The following is a 22,208-nucleotide window of genomic DNA, read 5'->3' as shown; positions in this document are numbered from 1 at the left end:
TTGCTGCTGCCTCTGCCTGGAGAGTAAGAGGCTCAAAGATCTGGCAACTCCCCACTCTATCCCCACTCAGCACAGGGCTCCGGGTAAGGCTCAATCAGTCAGAAGCGCTAGCATAATCAGGTGGGGCTGGGAGCCAATTGTTTTCAAGGTGCCTTTCTATGCGCCTCTAGGCATGTCCCAAATGCCTCAGCACTCTGTGGGACCCCTTTCCCCAAGCTTTTGGCACTTTGTAACGTGTTTTGGCTGGGTAGAAGATGCCCTAGTTGCTGTTTGCAAAGCAGGGGACTTACAAGCTGCCAAATCCCTCTTTTTAACGTATAGCCCTGAGTATGCAAGCTCTGCCTATCTGAGGTTGCCCCACCCCTATGTGCATAGCATAACAAGAGGTACTAAAAAATATCTCCCCTCTTGTCTTAGATCTCTGACCTGAGAGAGATCTTGTCAGTTAGGGTCACATAGGTCAGTTGGGAGACGAGCAGACTGTGGGTTAAGCTAATCCTTCACGGGTCTGTTAGCTTATATGGCTGGGTGAGGTGCCCCACCCACCTGGAGAAGTTCAAGCGTAGGGAATCTCGTTTTCGCGTGCCGCTCTTCAGGGCACAGGGGTGACACTGAGACTGCGGTCACAGCCCACCTAAAGGCCTCTGACTCTGCCCCTCTGTCCGAGAACACGGGCGCCCACTGTTGGGGGAATCTCTCACCCACTATCTGTGCTCGCTGACCAGGATATCGTGCTGGCTGCCTCTCGCCCTGGGTGAGGCGCCCTCCCCACTGGGAGAAGTTTGAGCGTAGGGAATTTCGCTCCCGCTCACTCCCCGCTCGCCACTTTTTCAGGGCACAGGGGTGACCTGAGACTCCGGTTTCAGCCCACACAAAGGCCTCTGTTTCTGCCCCTCTGTCCGGTAACACGGGCGCCCACTCCCGGGGTCCTAGGAGGAATCTCTCGCCCACTATCTGCACTCGCTGACCAGGAGATTGGGGCGGATAGCTGCCCCACTTGTTTTTCTTTGTCTGGATTTGGCGTGAGCGTTAGCTTGTGTTGACTGGGTTGCCACAAGCACAGTTTTTCCTCGGCTTGGATGTCCGTGCCACTGCCTGGTTCAGACATTTGTGCTGCAGTCTGTTTCTATTCACACCCTATTTCAGCCTTAGTTCCTATACTCTCAGTTCCCAGTGAAAGCAGCCCTTATTTAGGTTAGTGAGGAAGGCGGAGTGTTTCTTCCTCCTTCTTATTTCCTTCGGGGTTGATTATATATTTAGTCAATTTTTCACTCGATCATACCTTTGCATTTAGTGTGTAACTGCTGGAGGCTCCAATGATAGATTTTTCTGTCTCTGGTTGAAGATCTTGTTGAATTTTTGGGGAGATTTATCGGTATCGCTCCTTACGGCGCCATTTCTCTGATGTCACTCGCCACTTGTACACTTTTAACCTTTAAAACAGCATTATCTTTCCAGTGAAACAAAAAGATAAATAATTTAAAACTAACAGGAATGAAATTACAATAAGGCATGTCAATTCCAAACAAGAGCCTTCAGGTAGGTTCTGCTGATTCTCCCATCGAGTGGCAGGGCTCAAGTTGGAATTTAATTTTAAAAGGGTCATCTTAAACTGCAAGGATATTTGTTAAATGTCACAATTAAACATGCCAAATAAGAACCCATGTTGTCAGAGTGCCCACGTACCCCACCCAAACATCTCAAACCCACCCTTTGCTGCCCTTCTATAACCACCTCCCGTTTTTAGTTATTTTTTTTCTTTCCTTTTTTTTAAACAGGAGAAAGTAGACAGATACATGTTGGTAAATGCTAACTGTCCATATTCACATAGAGACACAATGTAATCTCTGAGTCCGATATACAGAGAAAGGAAAAAAGCTAGAATTCTCTGCACTACTACACAGGGGCCTAGCACCCTCCAGCTTCCAGCAGCTCTAAGGCAGCAAAGGTTTTTCTTTTTTCCCCACAGAGCATGGTGGTGTTAATTCCATGAAGTTTTTGTTGAGATAGGAAGGGGCAGAAATGAATTTGGAACAGGAAGTGGCAGAGATTCTTTTTCTACTGTATTCTGCTTAAGGCACGCCCCCCTCCCCAATCAGGTGAGACCCATGGTGAATGAGCACTAGTTTTAAAGGGGGGGGGGAAGACTGCACTTGCTGCCAGGGACTGGAGAGAATGCAAAAGAGGGCTGGAATCTATCAGTGTTTCATCAGTCATCTTCATCTTCCTCCCCTCATCATCTTCATTTTCTTCATCCTCATCCCCTTCATCAATATCTTCCAACTTTCATCACCATCATCATCATCTCCTTTCCCTTCTTCATCCGTGTCAGGGACTAAGTAGTACAGTGGTACCTTGAGATAAGAGTTTATTTTAATTCATCTGTAACCGAGCTTGGAAGTCAGTCAACTCGTATATCAAACAAATCTCTCCCATGTTAAATAACTGAAGTAGATTTAATCCATTCCAGCCCTGTGAAACATCCCCAAACCATCCTAAATTATGAAAAAAGACATGTTTTTAATTAAGAAACACATGTATACTTTACAAATGCATAACAAAATATATGAAATAAAAGAAGAAAGTGTTACTTAGTACTATACTTAAATGGATTTGGCCAAATGGATCTTAGATGACTTCTAACTCATCAGCACCTGCATCAACATGGCCAATAAACCAGGTCAAGAAGCTCTCTGCAACCTCACGCTGTCACTTCCTGCTGGCTTTATTCTGCGTTTGACTTGAACACTTCGTCAAATCCTTTACAAACTTCCATTTGATTTCAGTGCACTTGGAAGATGGATCACCATTCTCAGATGAAATTTTTTGGAGAGAACTTTTTGAAGTAAGGATTTTCATCAAAATAAAAATTATTCTGTAACTGGATTTAATATCTTCAAATTCTGTCACTTCAACTCTTGTCAAATAATGCAGCGCCTCTTCATCCTCTTTCCCAAGCAGTGCATACACTTGTGGATGGATGACAAACGTTCTTACCCCAAAATTTGGGAGGCAGTCTCGTTTTCTTCGTTTGAGATGGGAGCAAAGACTGGCATTCAGGGCTCATGCTGTGAGGAAAGTCCGAGAATCAGACCAAAGGGAAGTTGCAAACTAGAAGCTCTAAACGTAAGATTCTGGTTGCTGTAGATATTGGGGTATATAGCACAGGATATTTTAACAAGTTCCATCAGTGGTCAGGATGATCAGGCAGTTTGGGAACCACTGGTGTAGACCATTGTGTGACCAGTAGAAACCCTGGTGCTCATTAAAATAGACTACCAGGCCCCACCTCCCAAGTTTCACACTCCTAGGTCTTGGGTGGGAGCTGAGCATTTGCAGTCATTCCCAGGAGATGATGATGATGATGATGATGATGATGATGATGATGATGCCGCCGCCTCCACCACTGCTGGCCCAGAGACCCCACTGAGTACTGCTGACAGGCCATCCCCAAGGGTCCGCAAACCAAGATGGGGCACAATCAACAAAGAAACAACAAACTGAATTCCATGACAAGGCCTTCAGTTTCTGTGGCTCTACCCTTTGTACTTCTCTTTCACATTCTACTTGGTGGTTTTCTTCCTTTGGAGTGAGCATTAATTGATGGCCTGCTGTGAGTGGAGAGCAGACAATGGTTGCTGGCTCTGGGCCTTGGTAACAGTGAAAATGGCCGAGCAGTATGCAGATCTAGGCTAACATCCCCACTCTTTGACCCTGGTTTTATTGTGATCTTGGGCAGGCTGCCTAATCTTGCTCCGCTCCAGCCATGGAGCTCCAGCATGGTTCCTGGCCATGCTTCCTCTTGCCAAGAGGCCTTACTCTTCCCCGTGCCTAGAAAGCTCTTCCCTTTTCTCTGATGTCTTGCTATTGCTTGCTCAAAGTTGGATCTCTGTTTAATCATCACTCCTCAGGAAAGGCTATCCTGACCTCCCGAACAAGATCAGGTCCTCCTTTTGTTACACCCTTGACACGATGCCCCTGCCTGCTCAGTATTGTCACAGTTGCAGTTTTATGTTTACTTGTGTGATTGTCTAATTTGTCTCTCTGCACTAGACTGACTGTAAACTCTGAGATTTACTGTCTAAGAAAACTTACCATTTTGTGTTTTCTATCATGTTCCAGCCATAAGCACTGTGCCTGGCACACAGTAGTTGAACGGATGGTGGTGAATAGGGTCACAGTATACAAACAGAGGGGGAAAGACAGGATAGGCATTCCCAGATTGTATTTATATCAGTCAGAGGCCAATCTGGAGACAGAAACACATTTGTATTTTAAGAGGAAACAAGGTTAAGGATTGTTAGCCAGGAATTAGGGAGGAGAAAAGGCAGAGGGTACTGAGGTGGCACAGAGGTTAGAATTATAGGAAACAGCCATCACTCCTAAGGCTGAGGGAACAAAGGTAAGAGGCTGGGATTGTCTGAAACTTCGATGCTTGGAGCAGGGCCCTGCAGAGCTGGGACTCAGGCTGAAGGAGATCCTGCTTGGCTGGTCCTGGCTCCTCAGGAACTTAACGGAGACTGTGGAGCTGGCACTCAGACTTCTGACGGGGAGATGGTGGCCAGTTAGCGCTGGTGCCTCTAAGCAGGGAGGGGAGGTGCAGATCAGTCTGCTCCTGGAAGTGGTGGCAGCAACTGCTGCTGCTATGATGAAATGTGTGGTCACAGTGACCTTTGAGAACAGAAAGCAAACAGTCTCCCAGTCTTTGTCTAGTGCCCCCTATTGGCAGAGCCAAATGGAACCAGCTGAGGAAGGGAGCCAGCTTAGGATTTCAAAAAGCCTCTGACTGGAGGTTAGAAAGGGGAGGAGGGAACAATTCACTCCCTGGGGGCAGCGGGGCAGTTGCCTGAGGAGTCTCCAACATTAACTTGAACTTATCTTTCTTTAGGTCAGGGAAAGGAGTAGTCACGGTAGCTGACTTGGAAATCATCTATGGTGGGTAATTACCTGACCTGTTTTGTGGGATATGCTGATGGAGGCAGGAAGAAATAGGTTCATATGACCCAGGGAGACACACCCATTGGTGACTTTATTAGATTGCATATACTTTTATGGGCATCTCATAGAGCTTGTGAAAATTCTTGTCTGTCCCACACCCTGATAATGATTGATATCTTTTAAAAGATAGAACACCCCAGATGTTTGATTATAGCTCACCCACAATTTGCGGTTCACATGACTTCGCTGTGTCTGAGCTGACCTGTACACTGTAAAGCATGATGCAAATGAGAGGTAGTATGTGTTATCTGTATCCCTTCTGGTCCTTGGCGGAGTTCCAGGGAGGCGATGGGTTTCTGAGCCCGGGGAGGTTTTCAGAGGAGGGATGCACAGAGAGCAAGAACTCGGGGCTTACGAAATTAACAGCAAAGTCTCACACTTCTAAGATTTGGTGTTTACAAATAATGGGCCTCCTGGCCATTTCTTTTGAAGCCAGAATTTGGACCTGGATAAATTAGACAAATATCTCAATAAAGAGCATTAGTCTGAGTCTGTGTATTGTTGCCATTTTTAAACAGCAGTGACTGACTTTGACCATATAAGTATTTGAAAGATTTATAATGGATATTTTTTCCCCAAAACTCATTTATTTTAACTGAATGGAATGTATTTACAATCCGGAACTGAAATTGGACAAAAGCTCATGCCACATCAGTCTTTCCTGGTGGATAACTAGGCCTGAGGTGTCCTGGGCAGCAGTCTGACCGAAGGGAGGACACTGTTAGCCAGGGTCCTGTTACAATAGCCTTCACTACGCTCACCCAGGTTATTCTGTAGTTCTGAGTGGGAACGTGGAAGGCCTGTTTTATTCTAATTATTGTCATGTTGCTTTTAGTTTAATAGTTTCATAAATGAACAATTAAATCAGTATATAAATAAGATATGTATATACAATAATTTTACTATTGCTCAAACAAAGCTGGGAAACTTTTATCCCCAAACAGTGGGTGTACCCATTTTGGAAATGCTTTTACTATGTTTCTAAATGTAAAAAGGAAGAGGGCCTGAGAAAAGAGCCCCAGCTGAAACTCTCCTGCCTGGTGGACTGGGACTGCCCCTCCGCTTTCCTGAGATGTAGCTGGAGTCGTCCATCATCAGAACCATTTACTGAACACCTCTCTGGGTGTGGCACTTCTGCAGGCCCAGGCAGCCTTGAAACAGATGCAGTCACTGCTGTTTATGTTAATACCCAGTGATCAGTGTGCCTGTATATAAATAAATGACATGTAAACACAGAAGGAGAAGGGAGGCCTGTTATCAGAGACTGTGTGGGGGTGACACAAAGTGCAAAGGGGAGTTCTCGCTCCAGCAGATGGGCAGAGGGATGTTTCGGGAAGAACTAAGGCAGGGGTCCCCAAACTACGCCCCGCGGGTCACATGCGGCCCCCTGAGGCCATTTATCTGGCCCCCCGCCGCACTTCTGGAAGGGGTACCTCTTTCATTAGTGGTCAGTGAGAGACGCAAAGCATGGCATCGCTCACATACAGTACTACTTCCAGTGACGTGGGATGCACGCCTCATGGCTCTGGAAGCGCGTCATATCACTTGTTAGGGCTAGCAGTGACAAATATGGAACCGGACATTGACCATCTCATTAGCCAAAAGCAGGCCCGTAGTTCCCATTGAAATACTGGTCAGTTTATTGATTTAAATTTACTTGTTATTTACTTTAAATATTGTATTTGTTCCTGTTTTGTTTTTTTACTTTAAAATAAGATATGTGCAGTGTGCATAGGGATTTGTTCATAGTTTTTTTTATAGTCTGGCCCTCCAATGGTCTGAGGGACAGTGAACTGGCCCCCTGTGTAAAAAGTTTGGGGACCCCTGAACTAAGGGAAGAGCTGCCTCACTGGGCTTTTGGTGAGGGGCCAGTCTGGCTAGCAGAAGGAAGGAGTGAGGAGAAGCTGGATTGTGTGTCTTGGCTTGAAGAGGGTCTTTGAAACGTCAGCAGGCTGCTAGCCCTCTTGGGAATGAGAGAGTGAGTATACAAATGGGCAAGGCCAGACCATACATAAATATAGAACTCTGGCCCACAATGTGCAGCAGCCTGCCCAGGAAACCCAACCATGATCTATAATAAACTGCCCAGGAAGCCAGCCTGCTGTAAGTCAGGCTGATAGGAAGTCAGACAGCTATCTCTAGTGACAATCCAGGAAGCTAAACAATAACTCCTGTTAACAATCACCTCCAAATAGACAGTGCTTGATTAATAACTGACAACTTCCCTTTGTTTCAATTTCCACCTTAAAACCAACTAGAGAAAACAAATATGCGTCTTCAACTAATCACACATGTCCTGCTTCTATAAAGCTATATGTCCCACCATAAAGCTCTCCCACTCCTCTGCCTGCCTCTGGGTTTCTGCCAAACATAAGTGACGGTGGCTGACTCCCTTGCTATAGCACATTCTGAATGAACAGCTTTTGCTTTTCTCCTTTGGTTGGTCTTCATTTAATTCTGCAGGGATATTGCTGCTGCCAGTTCTGACTCCTCTGCTGCATAGCTTCCCCCTTGCATTTGTTTCTACTTTAACAAGCATCGTTTGTTCTTTGCTCAGCACTTTGCCCAGGGACATATCAGGAAATGAGATTAACAGCAATGCCAATGTGTATCTGCTTTTTGAGAGTCACTGGGAAATGCTGTTGAGTGTTTCCTTTTAGGTAGACTGGAATGAACATGGGCTTCAATGGAACAGGCAGTGAGAGAGTACTGTTTTGATGTAGTCTGAATAGCTTTTTAATTTTAAGGGGAGATTGCTTCGAGTATACTCAACTCCTCTTGGATCAGTAATCAGTGGTTGACTTACCCCGTACTCAGTATTACATCCTAGTCCTCTTTTATATAGAAGTTATATTACCTTGAGAGTGACTCCAAAGAAAGATATTATTAATGTTCATGAGTGTCTAATGGTTTGGGATAATGAATTGGAGGGGGTGGTTGTCACATAGGGCCTTGTAGACCAAAGTCAGGATTTGACATTTATTCTAAGTAAGATGAGAAGCCATTGGAAGGCTTTGAAGAGAGGAGTGACAGGATCTGATTTGTATTAAAAGAATCCCTCTAGCTGCCTTGCTGAGAATAGGCTGTGGGGGTGAGGGTTTATAGGCAGAGCAAGAGTGAGATTCAATAATCCAGGTAGGAGGTGATGGTGACTTGGGCAATAGGAATGGAGAGAAGTGATCAAATTCTGAATATATTTTCATGATAGAGTCAATAGGCTTTAGGAAATGGGGAAGACGCCAAAAGACCTGGTTTTGGGGAGTGAGGGTGGCAGAAGCTCAGGGGCTCAGTTTAAACATGTTAAGTTGGAAATGCTCATCCATGTGCAGATGACAAGTAGGTGTAGCTTCAGAAGGGGAAAATGCCTTATATCAATCAATCTATCAATGAACCAGTAAACAATAATGAAGATCTTTCTGAGTAGAGGTTGGGGGAAAAAGTTGGGAGATTTCTAACCCTAGACTGGGTTGAGAGAAGAAAACATTTATGTATTTTTGGACAGCCATGTAGGAGGTAATATTTTTGAAGACTGGCAGATGATGAGGAAAGAGGGACTGGGATGTCTTCTCTGTGCCAGTGTCAGCATCTAGCAAGTCTTAGATGATGAAATGTTTATTTTCATTGGTTTAAGAAAAGTCTACAACCTCTTTACTGTCCCCTGAAGATGCCATCAGACCTCAGAATGTATGTTGCCATTTTTACTAAAGGCATTTTTATTACTGTCAAAACAGTCCCCTATTTTATACGATATGTATAACAGTAGAGCCAGTTTAATAATAATAGTTTGAATTCTAGACAGACAAAATACCTGGGTTTGAATCCTGCTTCTATTATCAATAAGTTGTAAGACTTTAGCAAATTAACTTTTCTGTGTTTTAGTTTTCTGATATGTAAAACAGGAATAATATCAGTAGCTATGTTTGTAGGTCTTTGTTAGAATTAAATTGTTACTATATCAAAGTGTTCAAAAAACAAAACCCAACCTTACCAGTGGTGGCACTGTAGACAGAAAGGGAGAGACAGACAGAAACATTGATCTATCGCTGTACATACCCTGAGCAGGGATTGGACCAGCAACCTTTGCGTATCAGGACAAAGCTCTTAACTGAGCTATCCCACCAGAGCACAAAGATAGCATTTTAAAACACAAGATAAAAGCAGTCCAGTACTTACAAGGGAGCTCCCAAAAGACTTCCAGCAGATTTCTCAACAGACACTTTGCAGGCCGGAAAGGATTGGCAAGAAATATTCAAAGTGATGAAAAGCAAGGACCTACAACCAAGACTACTTTACCCATCAAGACTATCATTTAGAATCAAAGAACACAAAAAGACAAGAAAAAACTAAAGAAGATCATCACCAGATGAGAGATGGGGGATTGCAAATGGCGGATTGCCTGCCCGCCACTGTGAGGGCCACTTTGCTGTTTGTTTGCCTGAAAGGGGGCAGTAACAGTCACGACCAAGGCCTTGGCCCTTGATGAGAGTCAATATGGCATCAGAGTCAACTGTATCTCCCCAGGAAACATCTGGACCCCACTGTGGGAGGAGCTGGCAGCCTCAATGCCTGACCCCAAGGCCACGAGCCAAGAGGGCACAATGACCAGCTCCTGAGCCACATGGGCCGGCCAGCCGAGGAGGGGGCTGCGGCGGGGTTCCTGGCCTGTGAAGCCAGTTTCTGCATCAACACTGAGCTGCTTGTGCCTGGGGGTGCAGAGCTGGGGTATGAGTGCAAGGCCAGGCCGGGCTCCCCCGTGGCGGCCCTGCCTTCCCTTTCTGATGTCCCATATTTCCACTTGGGCTTCCCTGACTAGGACTCTCCCTCTCCAAATTCCAGCTTCTGCCTCTCAGGTGCACCTCCCAACATTAAGTCCATTTACCAATATGCCAAATTACCCCACGTGTTCCCATAAAAGCAATTTGTAAAATATGAAGAAAAAAAAAGAAAAGAAAAAAACAAAAGTTCATCACCACCAAACCAGTGTTCCATGAAATGTTAAAAGAGGGTGTCGGTTCTGCTAGTTCCAACGCGGCTGTCCCAGCCCTTCTCCTTGGCAGACCCCGAGGAGGTGCGGGCTTCTTTGCAGCCCCTGTGGCTTCCCTCCGCTCCCTTGTTTTCAGACGTTTCTTCCACATCTTCCCCTGGCGTCCCAGTGACTTTGGACTGGCCAGTTCCAGGCAGGAGCAGTGGCCGAACGGTGGACCCACTGGAGGAGGGGGAGCGGCAGGTTGGGTTGCTCAGATATTAAAATTACAGCCCTCAGAGACACTCAGTGAGTTGCTTTGCCATTCAGGTGCTAAGTGGAAACCAAGACTATTCCTTGAGATTGGCTGATTGATTGATTACTGAATGCGTGAATGAATGAATGAGTCAAGGCAGCAACCGCCTACACATATAGCGAGTGCCGCTGGTGTGCTGGGGAAGATGCCATGCTCTGGAGTTATTTTTACCTGCCTGAGGAATATTTTCTTTTCTTTAAAAAAAAAAATCAAAAGATTGATTTTAGAGAGAGAGGAAGGTAGAAAGAGAGACGGGAACATTGATCTGTTCCTGTATGTGCCCTGACCAAGGATCGAACCAGCCCCTTTGTGCTCAGGTTGACATCCTATCAACCGAGCTATCCAGCCAGGGAATATATCTTCTTCTTTGCTGATTAAAGAGGAAAAGTAACTTTTATAGGAGGGTCCCCAAAGAAACAAAAATATATTAGGAAATAGATTCATTCAGTAAAGATTAGGTGTGCCAAGCACTGTGCTAGAAGCGGGGATACAATAAAGTAAGACCCAGACTCTGTCACCAGGAGTTTACAGCAGAGGGAAGATGGGAAATTCATCCGGTTCCAATGATTGATGGGTGGACCTACAGAACCTAACCCAATTTGGGGGCTCAGGGGCAATTACCCTGATTCATAGAACAAGTAGGAGTTGCTAGATTTGAGGGAGAGGTGAAGGACACAATTATATAATCTAAACAAGCCCTGAGGAAGCTCCGTCATCCCAATGGGCCTCCTGAGCTCAGATCCAATTTTAGAAACTGAGCCTCGTGTTAGGCCATGAAGAATAACTCACCACAACTGGGACAGGTGCTGTTACCCGAAAGAACTTTGAAGTTAACTTTGTGCTCTAGGCTGGGTCTGTAGTGGCCAGAGCTCTCCTTGGGAGAGTAGAATTTAATTGGTGTTTACTTTTGATGCCCTTATAAAGGTGACTCCTGAGCCCACTGAAATGGAAACCATCTAGCTCCTAAATGACTGGTGGGCAAGGCCCTAAATGGCACCCACCACTTTAGCTAATGTAGATGCCAGGCAGGTACAATATGTTTGGGGCTTTTCTCCAGTATCAAATGGTGGACGGAACGGGAGAGCTGCCCGGTGAGAGTCAGCCTTAGACGCATGGGAAAGGACTAGCTGGTCCTTGTGTCAACAAGGCGGCTTTCTTTGTGTGTGTGAAACTAAAGAAATGCAGCTCACTTACTGGTCTGGCTAAACTTCAAAAATTTGTGTGTGTTTTTTTCCTCCTCCTAGGAACATTTTGTTCATGCTGGTGGTTAAAATGGGGCAGCTTTCACATAGAAGTACAGCAGGAAGTATTTACGTTAGATAAAAGGAAGGACTACTTGGCAGAATGACTGAGTGAAGGATTGGGTTCCCAGGGGGTTTATGGAATCTAATTTTTATTCATAGACTTTCTTATTAAATAAGTGATAAGGCACATGCTTCCATCACATTTTTAAAAGGCCTATACTTTGGGATTCAGAGGAAACGGGAGTGACCTGTGACTAGGAGGACCCTAGGTAGTTTCATGGGGCTGAGCTAGCCTTGGAGTTGGGGCCCAACGTGGAAAGAAGAGAGGATGGCAGGACAGAAGGAAGTGGTGCAAAGGAATCAGAGCAGGAAAGCATGAGGGACAAACAGGACAGAGCAAGTGGGTGACCTGGCATGTGCTCTCTGAGGGGGGATAACAGCAGGTTATGTGAAGGCTGGGTGATGGAAAGGCTGGCAAGGTTAGCCAGAGAGTTCAGATTCTACTCAACAGGGGAACCAGAAGCTATTTTCAGTTTCTTGAGCAGGAAAGTGAAATGACAAAAATGGTCTTTTAGGGATCCTGGTCTTTTAGAGATTGAAGGGAATTTACTGTCATGTAGTTTGGTTTCTCAAACTCTAGTGGCATCAATAATTTTGTTAACCAGTGCTACTCCAATAAGTTCAATAAAAAGGAAAATAAACCTCTAGTGGCATCAGAATAATTTGGGGCGGGAAGAAGTGCTTGTTAAAATTCAGACCCCAGGCCCTGCTCCCAGAAGTTCTCATTTGCAGAATCTGCAATTAAACTAAGTGGATCTGCAGTTAAACAAAGCCATTGTTGATCCTGGTACCACTGGTGTGAGACCCACCCTGGGAGAACACTGCTCGCCTTCTGGGAAGCACTGTCCAAGGGGCCCAAGCAAGGAAGCCTCTGAGGAACTCACTGGGGAAAAGGGTCAACCCTTTTTGACCAAAAGTCCACGAGGAACTTTTGGTTCCCCTTTCTTTACACTCCTATCTTGGAGGGCCTTGGAGTTTTGCAGGGAGAAAATGAGAACAAAGAAATGAGAAGTGGATCACAACTTCTTTTCTGGACAGCAGACCCTGTTGTCCAGAAAATATATTTATCAATAATGATAAATATTTAACCATCATATCACTATTTCTGACCAGTGTACTAACTCTCCAAGGCAAAAAGCCCTCCCTGTCTTGGAACATTTGCCTATTTCTGTGATGTAAATACTCCCAGCATGGCCACCTCAGGCTACCAATGTGATATCACTCAACACAGAGTTGGGAAGAGAAGCACACAATTATGAGCCAGCAAGAACCCCATTCTCCTCACCATTACCCCTAGCCTGAAATCATGCCCAAACTGGGATGGTGAAGAACTAGTATAAAGATTAAATTGTTGAAGAGAATAATGTCCTTGACTGTGCTTTATCATTTAAAATGATGACAGGGTTTTCTGTTATTGTTCAAGTTTTCATCTAGTAGCAAGGGAAAAAGTGAACAAATTTCAGTTTGGTGATGAGACAAAAGTTGCCTTTTGGCAATACCCTAAGAATGGTGCCTGTCTAATGTCTTGGTTACATTGGTAACTTTTATCATTAAAACTAAAAAACACTTGCCTAACCAGGTGGTGGCTCAGTGGATAGAGCGTTGGACTAGGATGCAGAGGACCCAGGTTCAAAACCTGCAGGTTGCTGGCTTGAGTGTGGGATTATAGACATGACCCCATGGTTGCTGGTTTGAGCCCAAGGTCGCTGGTTTGAACAAGGGGTCACTCGCTCTGCTGTAGCTCCCTGGTCAAGGCACACATGAGAAAGCAATCAATGAACGACTTGATGCCACAAAGAAGAATTGATGCTTCTCATCTCTCTCCCTTCCTGTCTGTCCCTCTCTCTCTCTGTCACAAAACAAACAAAAAACTTAAAATATTTTTCTCATCAAGTGGAAATACAAACTGAAAGGTACGTGTAAAATCTCAGGATGTTGTATATTTGATGAGGTTTGTTTCAGAGAGTTTTCTTTAGTGTTCCAAAACAGATGTTCCCCAAAGGAAGGCAGCTGTCTCAGTGATTAAAAAACAAACAAATGAAACTGTTCAAAGATGCTAAGATAGCATAGGAAGAATCACCAAAGATGCAGATAACACAGGAATACTGTGAGGATTAAGTGAGGAAACATTTGAACGTCTAATACAGTAGATTTATAATCAATGGGATCTAGTTTTTCTTCAGAGCTTGTTTCAATAATGTGGATCATGGTCAATCCTTTTCAGGGAACTTCATCCGTGTTAATAGAATAGAATGAATAGAATACTTTCTCTTTCGGGGGTCTCTCCTTTCACTGATACAGATTACAATTGAAGCCTTACGGAGCCTCACGGAGAAAGCAAGGTCTTTCTAAGTCCCTTTGGCAGGTGGGAGTGAGGAGGGAGAAACAGGAACCAGAATCAGCTTTTAAATGGGCTCCAAAGTGCCCGCCGCTAGTAAAGACTACTTCTGTGTAGCTTAAGCCACAGCGAGGACACCAAAACCAGCTCTCCCACGCTAGCTGTCCCGCATAACGGATTCTTTGTATGTCCTTTCCTAATCCAAACAGTATATTGCTACCGCATAAATTGCTCCAATGAAATGCTGCTTCAAATCGAGAGCGGGTTTGCAAAGCGCAAGGACTTCCCATCCATTACGACTGCCTGCGGTGAGGGACTTTTCCAGCTTTACAAGCAGCGGTTCAGACCACGCCGCCGCCTAACTTTCAGGGACACAATCGGCCTTTTGCCGTCGAGTCAACACAACCTGGACTGCTCCAGACTTCTAGGCAGCCCTGTTTCAGGAAAGAGCAACTTTAAGGGGACCGGACGGGGCCTGCGTCCAGCCCCGGGCGTCATGGAGACCGCGGGACTTTGTGGCACAGTCTGTCCCGCGGGCGCGGCCCAGTGCGTTCTCCTGAGCGCAGGGCACACACGGGGCCGCCGGCGCCGACCGGGCAGCGGTGCTCTGGAGGCGGCAGCCCGCCCCGGGACGCGCGGGTCCCCCGGCCGCCAGCTCCGTTTTGGCTGCAGCGGTGGCGGTTTCAGGACTCCCCACAGCTCCTCTTATTACCGCGTCTAAAACCCAAGCACCGGTGCTTTGTACTCTGGTGAGGCATTCTGAATGACTACGCTGGAGTATACGTGGAGCCTAGAATCAGGCGACTGGATGAGGTCACAAAAGACACTAGCGTAGAAGGAGATTCGAAAGCCCTGCGTAGTGAGCGAAAGCGTGCAGTGCGGGCAGAGGAACGGCGCAGGCGCAAAAGCAAATCTACAGTCAGGATCGCCACGGAGAGGCGGGAGGAAGCGGTTAAGAAAGACTCAATATACATACTCTTGCTACTTTGCTCGTCGTCTCCCACATGGTCTAGCGGTTAGGATTCCTGGTTTTCACCCAGGCGGCCCGGGTTCGACTCCCGGTGTGGGAACGCCAATATACCTTTTTGTTTTCTTCTCCTTTTAAGCATGAATTCAGGATTTCTGAGCAATGAGAAGACTGGTCTTTTCAGAAAACGCTCTAACCTGGTTTCAGAGCAGGCTGAGGGGAACGGGTCTGCCCGGATCTGGCGTGTTGGTAAAGCAGACGGAAAGGTGATAACTCCAAACCGTGTGAAGACAGCTTTCAAAATAAGGTGAAAAAATAAGGTGAAAAAAAAGCGGAGAGACAACCAGTCCCATACTAAAATAGGTGTTCCACTTGTTTTTTCTGCCGTAATTTCCCCTTGTGCTGTGGATATGGAGCAAATGATCAAAAAGTTCTCTCCTTAAGACGCATTTTAGGATATTGTAGGGATTTTCAAGTTGCCTAAAGCCATTCCTTTGAGGACAGCAAGAATTCCAGAAAAAAACCATATTGTTAAGGCCAGAGTAGTTTTGTGTACAATCAATGTGTTTGCGATTCAAAGAGCTCACTAAGCCAGTTATTGAGGGAAGGGAGGGGGTGAAAATATAAAATTAGGATATTACAAATATTGAGGAGTGCCAAATAACAACTTTCTTATCTCACCCTAACGTACTTATTTGACACATTCTGTTTAAAAAACTTCAAGAATTCATGATCTACTTAACTAGAATTAGAAACCTTAGTATTGAAGTGAGGAGTCAGTTTTTAAACTGTTACCCAAGTAAGTGCAGCCTCTTCTGCAATTGTTGATCCTTCTCACCTCTCCGAACACTTGCTATTGGGAAAAACCTCCAAGTGTTTGGAAGCCACACTCCTTTCCCAGTGGTGTTGAACTCTTTGATATTCCCCAATTTGTTCCTAGACTGCCATTAACACCCATAAATGACTGCAGAAGACTTGGTGTCATATTACTTTGTTTGAAATTTGCTCTATTTTTAAAGTCCCTTGGTATTTCAAGGGACACAAAAACAAATGTCATCCTTCATGAGACAAATACTAGACTAAATGTATACAAATTGAAAATTCCCAATAAAGAGCTTGGAGGAGAAATTGATCATCAGCTGGTAATTTGTATTTAGCTGATCAAGTAGGACAGAATTGATAGGAAAATAAATAATAGGTAATAACAATAATAATATTAGGTAATATTTATTTCTTTATTTATTTTTTTGAGAGAGAGAGAGAAAGAGAGAGAGACAGACAGACAGACAGGGATAGACAGGGAGAGAGATGAGAAGCATCAACTTTTCATTGCGGCACCTTAGTTGTTCATTGATTGCTTCCTCATATGTGCCTTGATAGAGGCTCCAGCAGAGCCAGTGACCCCTTGCTCAAGCCAGTGACCATGGGATCACGTCTATGATCCCACTCTCAGGTCAGAGACCCCGCTCTCAAGCTGGTGAGCCCATGCTCAAGCCAGTGACCTCGGGGTCCCCAGCATTCCAGGCCACCACTCTATCCTCTCCCATCGCGTATAGGTAATGTTTATTGAGCATGTACTATGACCCAGGCTAAATGCTTTACACACCTTTTTTTCAATATAATCTTTATTATGTTATTAGGTAATATTATTATGCCAGTATTAACCACGGCCTAATAGGAAACTGATGATACATTCTTAGTAGTGCATTTAACAAAGACATTAGTTAGGGTATATTTAGTGTTTAGGGAAGCAGTGATAATGCAGTCCTCTGGGCTCCTGGGCCTAAATGGGGAAAGAGGGTAGCCGATGGAGAGGGCTGTTACTGAAGAGCTGTATGGTTTTTGTTGTTTGTTTTAAAACTTGCTTTTGTTTTTATATGGCAGGTGAGTATCATTCAAATCAATTCATTCTATTAATTATTCATTTTCATAAAATAGATTTTTGGCTTTATGGATTTGACAAAAGCTTTTTTGGGTGCTTGTGATACTTAGGAAACTCAGAGCATAGTTGATACATTTTTTTATTTATTTTTTATTTTTTGTATTTTTCTGAAGCTGGAAACAGGGAGAGACAGTCAGACTCCCGCATGCGCCCGACCGGTATCCACCCGACCCACCCACCAGGGGCGACGCTCTGCCCACCAGGGGGCGATGCTCTGCCCCTCCGGGGGTCGCTCTGCCGCGACCAGAGCCACTCTAGCGCCTGGGGCAGAGGCCAAGGAGCCATCCCCAGCGCCCGGGCCATCTTTGCTCCAATGGAGCCTTGGCTGCGGGAGGGGAAGAGAGAGACAGAGAGGAAGGAGAGGGGGAGGGGTGGAGAAGCAAATGGGCGCCTCCCCTATGTGCCCCGGCTGGGAATCGAACCCGGGTCCCCCTCACGCCAGGCTGACGCTCCACCGCTGAGCCAACCGGCCAGGGCCCATTTTTGTTTTTAATTCTTATTTTTTTTTTTTTTTATTAATTTTGGAGAAAGACACAGAGAGAGAGAGAGAGAGAGAGAGAGAGAGAAATACCACTTGTTCCACTCATTTATACGTTCAATTGTTGATTATTATGTGCTCTCACCCAGGATTAAACCTGCAACTGTGGTTATCTCTAAACAATTGGATACTGAGCCAAAGTACATAGTAGATAAGTACTTAATAAAAAGTTTACCTTTGTAGGGAGATGGTTGCTTGAGTTAAAATAAATTTGGTATTTTTATAGTCTCGCGTTTTTGCAAAACATTTTGAAATAATTTTCATTAATCATTCTCATAATCAATTTTTAGATCCACTGACTATTTGAGCTACAAAGGCCCTAAAAAGTCATTTTATAGAGCCCCTCCTGAAACATCAGGTCTGAAATTTTATTCTCTAATTACCTAGCATTAGACTTTAGAATGTATCCAACAAAAATTAGAATCTCTGCATGGTATCCTGGACAAATATTATTGATACTTTAAATTCTAGCATCTGTGAAAGGGATTGGGTAGAGAGAAGAGAAATTTTAAAAATTCTTTGTGTCTTGCTTTTGGTTACTGTTCACAGGATAGCTACATGAACACAGAACAATTTTCCTTTTTGAGGTTTTAGTCATGATATAAACATTTCTAGAAAGTGATCATCTATTTGAGATATTTGAAACAGCCATACATTCTTCCATTTATGCATACGGTGGTAAACTCCGAATGATTCTGCAGGAAGATCACCTTATGCTCATTCACATTTTTATTTATAATTATATATTGTATGTATATTCCTTCAGAGATATATACTTCACGCAAAAAAGAGCTGAAATAAGAACAGCCTTAAAACTTCATATGAATATAAGACAGGGAAGGCAAATATGAATTTTAACTCATATTGTCAAGCTGAAGAACTTGGAAAAACACTGAATACTTGGAAAATCACTGGAACAAATCATCCCAAAAATCAATTTGCAAACACCTAGAAGACCACAGGGTACTGGGTAATCATCCCACATAGCTTTGTGAAAAACAAAGCTTATTAGATGAATCTAATTTCCTTTCGTCCCAGAGTGATGGGCAAGGTGGATGGGGGCAGCAGTCAGGATAATCTACTCTGATTTAAGAAAGCTTGGTATTGTCTACTTCGTTGTCTACTCAGGAAGAAAACACAGGTAAGGCTATTATTGCCTTTTGGCCGTAACACATTTAAACTGAAGTTCAGGGTTCGGCTTCATCCAGATAGGGAACCTACACTTAGTCTCTGCGAAGATGATCTCACTCCCCTTCCAAACCCTCTTTTGCTTCGATTTCTTATTTTTTAAAGTTTCATTCAGGTTCTGTGGCACAAATTAGTTCATCTCTCTGTTCCTCGGTTTCCTCAACTCTAAGATGGTGGTAACAATAGGACAGAATAATAGGGTGGTGGAGAGTAGGTGAGCTAATGCCTGTAAAGTGTTTGGCCCAGTTTAGGGCCCATGAACACTGGTTGCCATCACTACCACCACCATCATCAGTATTATGTTGAGTTCCTCTTTTTCCTCCACTTCTAATTACAGTGCTAATTACATTGGGTCATTTCTACCTCTTCTGTGGAACCCACATATGTTCTTACCTATTTCCCCTGTCACTGTGCTGGGTCAGATTGTTTTGTTTCTTAGACTATCACAGTAGGCACTGAACTAGTTTCTCTGTCCCCCACTCACGCCTGTTCTCCGTGTCACATTCTGCTGCCTGTCACAGCGTGGAGTGGAGCGGAGCATGCTGCTCTCCTGCACCCAGACCCTCAGGACCTTGGCCCGCCATGCTTCCAACCTGCCTTGGCAGCCAAATTCCTATCTCTGCCCACCATGAACCACAGTCATTCATTTCTCCTTGTGTCCTGTCTCTGGTCTTTTCTCAGTTTTTTCTCTACTGAAATGCTCTCATGCTCTTTAAGTATCTGCACCTTATCTCCATGCTTTAAAGCTTCATCCAAGTGTTACATCCTTCATGTAGCTTTCCTTACCTCTCTTCCCAATGGGAAGATTCTCTTTAGCATCCTGTGACCATCTCTACTGACACCGACTCCTCCCTAACTTCAGGTCTGAGCTTAGATGTTATGTCCTTCGAAGGTCTCTCCTGCCCCACTGGCAGGGGGTATAAGATGTTTTTCCCTCTTATTGAATTTACCACACTGCCATGGCCCCACTCCAGGGCCACTGCCCTGCACCCAGTAAATACTTAAAGCACATGTGTCAAGGGAATGTACGAATCTGACAAAGACTGCACTTTCCCAAGGAAAACCTTAGGTTCCAAGTTATAGACAACCACTGGAACTAGTCCAGGCCCAAGAGAGAATCGTTGGCTTACATAACCAAGATGTGGGAAGTAGAGTCGTGCGGCCTGCCTCAGGGACAACCAAAACTGTGTTGCCTGTCTCTGTGTGTCAGATATATTCTCACCCATTATGGACCAGCTGCTTCCACATGGCAGGGGCCCTGGGCACCGCCAGCTCCAGGCTTATTCTTCACAGCTTCTCCAACCGAGAGGGAAGGCCTTTCTCAGTTTCTGTTGGAAAGTGCTGGGGAGGACTGTGGCCTCACACAGGTCCTGTGCTCCCTTATGGTTAAATCACGTAGGGTATTATGATTGGCAGTCCTCATTAGAACCACATAGTGAAGAGGGAGGAGGAACAGGGATTAAAATAGAGCCAGAGAAATTCAATACTAGTGCTGGTTGCACAGCTTTGTGAATATACTAAACCCCCTCAAGTTGTATAAGGCTAAATTTTATGGTATGTGAATTGTATTTCAATAAAGAAATGATAAAAAAAATTAAATCAGACATAAAGTCTTATTGGCAAAATAAGTATTTTTATATTCCTTTACTTGAGCTATTCATTTATTCAACAAGCCTACTATGTGCAAGCACTCATCTAGATTGACATTTTACTTGGGGAATCACACACACACATAAACAAGGTAAAAAGTTTGAATTTCATTTTAAGCATGGAGACAGTTCTACCCCCAGGAGGAGATTGCCTGAATTGGAGGGACTTGGAGAATCTTCTGGTCTGGTCTTCTGCTTGTGGCCAGCACCAACTCCACTTTTGTAGGGAGATGAGAATGTTTTAACAGACCTCTTTAGATGGCTTCCATAACTTTATTTTCAGAACTTTGTCATATAATATAGCTTCCTTATGGACTTCACATTATACTTCACATTCAGACCATGTGCCTGTAGTTGGCCAAATTGCAAAGTTTGAGAGCACAGTCCCAAAGACTGTTCTCATTTCTGACACTAACTGTAAGTTTGGGAGGGAGGTCTTCCTCAAACCACCGTCAGGGGAGAAGATGTGCCAAGACTACCCACAGAACCCTCTGGAAGAATACAGATTAAAATAAGCCAGAGGAAGAGAAACATAAGGCAGAATCTGGGAGGGTTCCAAATACCAAACTTCTGTTGTCCTTTCTCCCTGTGGAGTCAGATTATATCATCTTCCCAGTAGGGACATGTGACAATATACCTAGAATATTGCCAACTAGAGAAGCTCATTTAAGTTTGTATTGGGACTTCATTATGTAAGCATGAATGACTGAATGATTGCCCATGTGGTAACTCAGTTTCTAGACTGACTGATAACAACTGACTCAGAGACCCCATCCTAAGTGACATGGTTGGGCTTTCTGGCTGGGTCAACACCACCCAAAACTATCAGGTGTGGCCAGCCCCTGCCCTAAACAAAGATACTCTTCTCAGGTATGACATAGATCTCTTCTCAGAAGCCAAGGGCAAAACCAGATTCCTCTTTAGGATGGTCATGTTCTTAACCATGGGCCATATTTTCCCTACTTTTCTTCTCGAGGGAGATGGAAGAGCCAGGATTGGTTATTACTACAAGCTGTTTGCCAAAACCAGCAGTGGCTCATGCTCGTTCTGGCTTCTCTGCCATTTTTTCTCCGGACTTTCTAAGAGGAAGTTTCAAAAACAGAGATGAAGAGGGCCTGTGGAGAACAGCAGCTTCCCTCTGAGGCCCATGCTCTGCCTGGCTGCCTTGTGTCACCACCCTCTGATCTTAAATTGGAAACAGAGAGCCCTTGGGGTATGTCTGATGTGTGTGGGGGAGGATTTCTGCCTGTCAGAACAGCAGGTTGGTTTGAGGGATGTCACCTGCATTAGGGTTACCACTGCAAGCTCAAAAACAGAGTTATGGGATGGCAGAAAATGGATGCCTGTCAGGATGTAGTCCAGACCATGCAGCATTTGACAGTGGATCTGGGGTGTTCACCTTATCATTAGGGACACCCACCCCAACCCTATGGGGTTTAATTATGTTGGCCCAACCCCGGCAGCAGTCTGTTGCATCACCTTTTACCCTGACTCTCATGTTGGTTATAAACTTAGTAGTTCCATTTGCCAAAGGCAGTGAGCTCACCATTTATTTCTTGACCCTGGGTGGCTCCCTAGCCAGTGCTGTTTTCTAAGCTCTAATACAGAAATGGGTAGTGGTAATGGGGGGTAGGTAGGGAGATTTCATAAGCATCAACTGTGTTCATTGAGTTAAGGTGGGAACTGTGAAGCTGACAGTTATCAGAAGCTGGAGTAATTTTCCATAACCTGTGCTCATTAATGTCCTGATTGGGGTTAATTGATTCAAAGGAGGCAGAGAAAGCAATGCACTAAGAAAGGTGAAAGAGGAATAATCAGAATTTGGCAACAGCTCAGCAGTGGGGTGTTAAGGAAAGGGATGATTTGTTGACAACTCCAAGATGATACGCATCCCCAGAGAGACAGAGAAGTGGGGCAGAGAGAATGAGATTTGTCTCCTTTGACAAATTTGAGGCACTGCTGGGACATCTAAATGGAGCAACCTAAGAGCACAGGAAATCCAGGC

General features: G+C 44.7%; 1 non-coding gene and 1 pseudogene across 1 annotated transcript; one reads left to right on the top strand and one right to left on the bottom strand.

Moving 5' to 3' along the window:
- Positions 1-808: 808 nt before the first annotated feature.
- Positions 809-22,208, bottom strand: part of LOC136309351 (protein SETSIP-like) — a 61,729-nt pseudogene continuing 40,329 nt past the window's right edge.
- Positions 14,918-14,989, top strand: TRNAE-UUC (transfer RNA glutamic acid (anticodon UUC)). Its single transcript has one exon. It is a non-coding gene; the product is annotated as a tRNA-Glu (tRNA).

This window comes from Saccopteryx bilineata, chromosome 6 (genome assembly GCF_036850765.1).
Source record: "Saccopteryx bilineata isolate mSacBil1 chromosome 6, mSacBil1_pri_phased_curated, whole genome shotgun sequence".
Classification (NCBI taxonomy): domain Eukaryota; kingdom Metazoa; phylum Chordata; class Mammalia; order Chiroptera; family Emballonuridae; genus Saccopteryx; species Saccopteryx bilineata.
This window is presented reverse-complemented; position numbering and strand designations above follow the sequence as displayed.